We start from the raw sequence: 7,700 nt of genomic DNA, 5'->3' as shown, positions 1-7,700 counted from the left end.
ATCCTAGAACATTCTTATCTCAATAATATTCCACAGTTCAGAAACCTTATTAAGTTGTTTATTCTAACCCCAGGATAGTTAACATACAGTGTTACATTATCATTCAGAAACTTTTATAACCTTTTATCTATGGATCAAAGTCTAAATTTCTGAAGTTGTAATGAAAGTTCTCCATACTCCTAAGAAGTGAATGAAATCATGCAGGGAGAACTGTAGAGAGGACCAAAGTCAGAATCTTGAGAAAACATAAAGGAAGAGCAAACAAATGAGAGGCCAGAGAACACTGTAGAGATCAGAAGTGCAGAGAGAATCCAAAAATGGCAGTATTAACAGAAGATAATTTTCAAGATGTAAATAGTGACAAAGTCAGTGCCACATACTCAAGAAAAACAATAATACAAAGACTGAGGAGAGACTTCTAGGCCTAGTAGTTAGGTATTTTCAAGCTTCTGGAAAAATAGGGTTAAATTTACAAGACTTGGGAGAAGCAGAAAAAGATTCTTAATCTTTTGTCCTTGGACAGAGTGTCTCAAAGTGTGCCAGTGGACCAAGATTCACCTGGAGCCTAATATTTTAACAAAATGTGTTTTTTGTTAGGACCATCCCAAACTTACGTATTAGAATCTCGGCATTTAGGGAGAAGAAGCAAGATGGCTGAGGAGTTAGAGACCTAAACATCATCAGGCCCCAGGAGTTCAGCTAGATAGTTATCAAACCATTCTGAACACCTACAAACTCGAGATCAAAGAGAAGAAGAGCAGCAATTCTAAGAACAGAAAATCGACCGCTTACTGGAAGGTAGGACGTGTGGAGAAGTGAATCCAAGGCGATATACAGGAAGAGAGACAGTGGGGCGAGGTGCCAGTTCCTAGCAAGCAGTAGAGCAGCAGAGAACAAAATTGGAACTTTTAGAAGTCTGCTCCACTGACAGATGTCACTCCAGAGGCTAAGCCGGAGTGGAGCATTTGTGGGGACAGTGTGGTCTCAGGACCCGCAGGGTCACAGGAAGAGCAGGGATGCCTGAGTTTTGTAGAGCTCCCAGGCATCAGAGGAGGGAAGCCGGCTGCAGAGATGGAGCCAAGTAGGGGAGTTCTCAGCTCAAGATTACCTTAAACTGTGATCCAAGGTGCAGTCGGACCACTGCTCTTCAAGCAGAGACCCCCTCCTACCTCCTCTGGGAGGACAGGCGTGGGAGCACGCTGCAGAAATCAGCTGGGTTTGGAGACTCCAAACGGGACCGTGCACTAGAGATAGAAACACTCGGTCACAGGCTCGGAGTGCAGCTGGAGACCAGGGAGCAGGGAGGGATTTACTACTTTTCTCTGAGGGCACACTGAAGAGTGAGGCCCCGAGCTCTCAGCAACTCTGAGACGATTGGGAGGCCACCATTTTCATTCCCATCCTCCAAAGCTGTATGTAAAGTATTCATGGAACAAAAGCTACCGAGAGCAAAACCAAGAAAACTGAGAGCAAAATGCTAAAGAGCATCCTACTGAAGAATGAATGGGCTGACCGGGAAGTTAAAGAAGAATTGAAAAAGATTATGGAACAATTGAAAATGAAAGCACAACTGTTCAAAACCGTTGGGATGCAGCAAAGGTAGTCCTGAGAGAGAAGTCTATAGCAATACAAGCCTATTTCAAGAAACAAGAAAGGTATCAAGTACACAACCTAACCTACACCTAAAGGAGCTGGAGAAAGAACAGCAAATAAAGCCTAAACCCAACAGGAGAAGAGAAATAATAAAGAGCAGAAATCAACTAAATAGAAACCAAAAGAATAGTAGGACAATGAAACTAGGAGCTGATTCTTCAAAAGAATAAGATTGATAAACTCCTGGCCAGACTTATCAAAAGAAAAGAGAAAGGGCCCAAATTAATAAAACCATGAATGAAAAAGGAGAGATCACAACCAACACCAAAGAAATACAAACAATTATAAGAACATATTATGAGCAACTATACACCAGCAAATTGGACAATCTGGAAGAAATGGATGCATTCCTAGAGACAAGTAAACTATCAAAATTGAACCAGGAAGAAATAGAAAACCTGAACAGACCCATAACCAGTAAGGAGGTTGAAACAGTCATCAAAAATCCCCCAACAAACAAGAGCCCAGGGCCAGACGGCTTCCCAGGGGAATTCTACCAAACATTTAAAGAAGAATTAATACCAATCTCCCGAAGCTGTGCCAAAAAATAGAAATGGAAAGAAAACTTTAAAATTCATTTTATGAGGCCAGCATTACCTTGATCCCAAAATCAAAGGCCCCATCAAAAATGAGAATTACAGACCAATATCCTTGATGATCACAGATGCAAAAGTTCTCACCAAAATACTAGCCAATAGGATCCAACATACATTAAAAGGATTATTCACCATGGCCAAGTGGGATTTATTCCTGGGCTGCAAGGTTGGTTCATTATCTGCAAATCAATCAATGTGATACAATACATTAATAAAAGAAAGAATAAGAACCATATGATACTCTCAATAGATGCTGAAAAAGCATTTGACAAATTACAGCAATACAAGCCTTTCTCAAGAAACAAGTATCCTTTCTTTTTTTTTAAAGATTTTATTTATTTCTTTGACAGAGAGAGAGATCACAAATAGGCAGAGAGACAGACAGAGAGAGAGATGAGGAGAAGCAGGCTCCCTGCTGAGCAGAGAGCCCTATGCGGGACTCGATCCCAGGCCCCTGGGATCATGACCTGAGCCGAAGGTAGAGGCTTAACCCACTGAGCCACCCAGGCGCCCCAACAAGTATCCTTTCTTAATCAAAACTTCACAGTGTAGGGATGGAGGGGACACACCTCAATATCATCAAAGCCATCTATGAAAATTCCACAGCAAATATCATTCTCATTGGAGAAAAACGGGTAACTTTTCCCCTAAGGTCGGGAACACAGTGAGGCTGTCCACTATCACCACTGCATTTCAACATAGTACTAGAAGTCCTAGCCTCAGCAGTCAGACAAAAGAAAGAAAGAAAGAAAGAAATTAAAGGTATTGAAATCATCAAAGAAGAAGTCAAACTCACTCTTTGCCGATGATATGATACTTTATGTGGAAAACCCAAAGACTTCACTCCAAAACTGCTAGAACTCATATAGGAACTTCACTGAATACCGAAAGTGTCAGAATATAAAATCAACGCCCAGAAGTCAGTCGCATTTCTATATCCCAAAAATAAGATGAAAGAAAAATTAAGGAGTCATCCCATTTACAATTGCACCCAAAACCATAAGATACCTAGGAATAAACCTAACCAAAGAGTCAAAGAATCTGTACTCAGAAAACTATAAAGTTGTCATCAAAGAAATTGAGGAAGACACAAAGAAATGGAAAAACATTCCATGTTTATGGATTGGAAGAACAAATATTCTGAAAATGTCTGTGCTACCTAAAGCAATCTACACATTTAATGCAATGCCTATCAAAATACCATCAATTTTTTTCAAACAAATGGAACAAATAATCCTAAAATGTATATGGATCCAGAGATGATACTGAATAGCCAGAGGAATGTTGAAAAAGATAACCAAAAATTTGGCGGCATCACAATTCCAGATTTTAAGCTCTATTACAAAGCTTTAATCATCAAGACAGTATGGTACTGGCACAAAAACAGACCCATAGATCAATGGAACAGAATAGAGAGCCCAGAAATGGACCCTCAACTCTATGGGCAACTAATATTCGACAAAGTAGGAAAGAATGTCCAATGGGAAAAAGACAGCCTCTTTAACAAAAGGTGTTGGGAAAATTGAACAGCCACATGCAGAAGAATGAAACTGGACCATTTCTGTACACAACACATGAAAATAAATGCAAAATGGATGAAAGACCTCAATGTGAGGGGCACCTGGGTGGTTCAGTTGGTTGAGTGGCTGCTTTCAGCTCAGGTCATGATCCTGGAGTTCTGGGATCAAGCCCCACATCAGGCTCCCTGCTCAGCAGAGAGTCTACTTCTCCCTCTGCCCTTGCCCATCTCTTGGGCTCGCTCTCTCGCACGCTCTCTCTATCTCTCATTCTTTCTCTCAAATAATAAATAAAAATCTTAAAAAAAAAAAAAAGCCTTTGGGAAAAAAAAACCTCATCAACGTGAAATAGGAATCCATCAAAATCATTGAGGAGAATACAGGCAGAACCAGTCACAGCAATGTCTTCCTAGAAACATCGCCAAAGGCAAGGGAAACAAGGGCAAAAATGAACCATTGGGACTTCATCAAGATCAAAAGCTTTTGCACAGCAAAGGAAACAGCCAACAAAACCAAAAGACAGGGGTGCCTGGGTGGCTCAGTGAAATAAAGCCTCTGCCTTCGGCTCAGGTCATGATCCCAGGGCCCTGGGATCGAGCCCCACATTGGGCTCTCTGCTCCGCCGGGAACCTGCTTCCCCCCATCTCTCTGCCTGCCTCTCTGCCTACTTGTGATCTCTGTCTGTCAAATAAATAAAATGTTAAAAAAAAAAAAAAGACAACTGACAGAATGGGAGAAAATATTTGCAAATGACATATCAGATAAAGGGCTAGTATCAAAAATCTATAAAGAATTTATCAAACTCAACACCCAAAGAACAAAAATCTAATCAAGAAATGGACAGAAGACATCAACAGACATTTCTACAAAGAAGATATCCAATGGCCAACAAACACATGAAAAAGTGCTCAACATCACTTGACATCAGGGAAATACAAATCAAAATCAATGAGATACCACTTCACACCAGTCAGAATGGCTAAAATTAACAAGTGTGGGAACAACAGATGCTGGCAAGGTTGTGGCAAAAGAGGAACCCTCCTACACTATTGGGAATGCAAGCTGGTTCAGCCACTCTGGAAAACAGTATGGAGGTTCCTCAAAAAGTTGAAAATAGAGCTACCCTACAACCCAGCAATCGCACTACTGGATATTTACCCTAAGGGTAGAAATGTAGTGATCCAAAAGGGCATGTGCACCCAAATGTTTATGCAGCAATGTCCACAACAACCAAACTGGAAAGAACCCAGATATCTATAAAAAGATGAATGGATAAAGAAGACATAGTGTATATATACAATGGAATACTATGGAACCATCAAAAAACCAAAATCTTGCCATTTGCAACAACGTGGATGGAACTAGAGGGTATTAGTCTAAGCAAAATAAGTCAATCAGAGAAAGACAATTATCATATGATCTCTTCAATATGAGGAATTTGAGAGGCAGGGCAGGGGGTCATGGAGGGTATGGAGGGGAAAAATAAAACAAGATAGGATCAGGAGGGAGTCAAAACATAAGAGAGACTCAATCTCAGGAAACAAACTGAGGGTTGCTGAGGGGTGGAAGGGGAGGGATAGGGTGGCTGGGTTTTAGACATTGGGGAGGGAGCGTATGTGCTATGGTAAGTGCTACGAATTGTGTAAGACTGATGATTTACAGACCTGTACCCCCAAAGCAAATAATATATGCTAATAAAAACTTAAAATATTAATAAAAAAAAAATCTCAGGACTTAGAATGTTTCTAGTCACAAGTGTCCCCCAGGTGATGCTCATAAACACTGAAATCCCAAAACCACTGTTACTCTGAATGAAGCCCAGACTTCTGAGGCTGCTTTCAGAGTTTTAAACTTTGGCTTCAGTTTGACATTTTTTTTTAAGATTTTGTTTATTCATTTGAGAAACAGAGTGCACAAGTGCACAAGTTGGGGGAGGGGCAGAGAGAGAGAGAGGGCGAAGCACACTCCCTGTTGGGCAGGGAGCCCAGTGTGGGGCTCCAACTCAGGACCCTGAGATCATGACCTGAGCCAAAGGCAGACACTTAACTGACTGAGCCACCCAGGTGCTCTCCAGCTTGACTCTAATCCTTTCTCCCACTACTTCCAATAGAAATTTTCCACTGTAACTCTTGTTTTTCTTAAGAAATGCTCATGCCTGAGTTACTCTGTGCTTTGCTAAATCCTTCAGGATTCAATATCTAGCTCAAATCAATCTCTTCTTTTTTTTTTTTTAAGATTTTATTTATTTATTTGTCAGAGAGAGAGAGGAGTGAGAGTGAGCACAAGCAGACAGAGTGGTAGGCAGAGGCAGAGGGAGAAGCAGGCTCCCGGCTGAGCAAGGAGCCCGATGCGGGACTCAATCCCAGGGCGCTGGGATCATGACCTGAGCCGAAGGCAGCCGCTTAACCAGCTGAGCCACCCAGGCGTCCCAAATCAATCTCTTCTTATCCCAGACTAATTTGTTCTGCCTCTACCCTCCTCCAAATTGTAGTTGTCCCACTCTTGACACTTGTGATAGGTCTTATGAGGTTGAGTACATTGGCTTTAACTCGTTTATGTTTTATGTGTCTTAACTGTAAGAGTATAAATAACATTGGGCAGAGACAGTATAATAGCGAGCATACATAACATAGTATAATGTTTTTTATAGTCTCCCACAGTACTTAGACATCACTGTGCGTATTGTCTATGCTCATAATTCTCCATAAATATTACCTGAATTAATATGAAAATATGTCAGGCACCTAGGTGGCTCAGTCAGTTAAGCATCTGCCTTCACCTCAGGTCATGATCTCAGAGTACTGGGATCAAGCCCCGCATCGGGCTCCTTGCTCAGCGGGGAGTCTGCTTCTCCCTCTCCCTCTGCTGCTCCCCCAGCTTGTGCTCTCTTTGTTTCTGTCTCTCAAATAAATAAATAAAATCTTTAAAAAATATTTGAAGATATGTCAGTTGGCCAAAATACTCTTAATTTTGAATCAGTAAAACCAGTATTTAATATATGGATTTCTTTGCTACTGAAGAATAAAAAGTTTGGAATGCACAGGAAATAAGTTTAATATAGCTACACCTTGCTTCAAAAATACAGTAGATGACACCAAAAAAGTTTGAGGAAAACTAAAACAGGTAGAGATTCAATACAACTGTGAGCGTTGCTATTTCTGTTTTATTACTTTATTACATCAGTGTGGTCACTTTACATTTTCTGAAGTTTCACTCTCTCTATATATATAGTATAACTGTACTTACGCAATAGCCCCATACTTAAAAAAGGTGTAAAATTAGCAAGCCATTCTACAAATACAGAAGGGGGAAACTACTTCATTTAAGAAACCTATATTTGAGTGCTTCATAAAACAAACTTATTGTGAACCAAATAAAAATGTATTTTATTTATGGGTGCCTGGGTGGATTGGTCAGTTAAGTGCCTCCTTTCCGCTGGGGTCATGATCCCAGGGTCCTGGGATGGAGTCCCACATTGGGCTCCCTGCTCAGTGGGGAACCTGCTTTTCCCTCTGCCCCTTCCCCCCGCCATGCTTTCTCTCTCTCTCCCCCTTCACAAAAATAAATAATAAATAAATCTTTAAAAAGTGTTTTATTTATAAATGTGAACTTTAAAGCATCAAGCTGTAATAAGACCCTTCTATATTTGATTACAAAATAAAGCAGTTCTGTCAGATGCATCACAAATAGCCAACTTTGTGATAAATATGACCCTACTTCTTTTTACCAGACTTTCTCATATGAACAAATTTTTTGCTCTGGGTAAGCCAGCATTTTTTCTCTAAAGAAGCTTAATAAAATTTGACCTATTACATCAGCTTTTTTTTCTGAATGTGGGAAGAATGTATGTAGAGAATGCACCACACCCTATGTAACAGTATCTGAGAACCATTAGCTATGAACAGTTGGGGTTGGGAAAGTAATTGTGGACTTT

The sequence above is a fragment of the Mustela putorius genome, unplaced genomic scaffold, assembly GCF_011764305.1.
Source record: "Mustela putorius furo isolate JIRA1106 unplaced genomic scaffold, ASM1176430v1.1 tig00003898_pilon_pilon_pilon, whole genome shotgun sequence".
Classification (NCBI taxonomy): domain Eukaryota; kingdom Metazoa; phylum Chordata; class Mammalia; order Carnivora; family Mustelidae; genus Mustela; species Mustela putorius.
Note: the sequence above shows the minus strand (reverse complement) of the source record.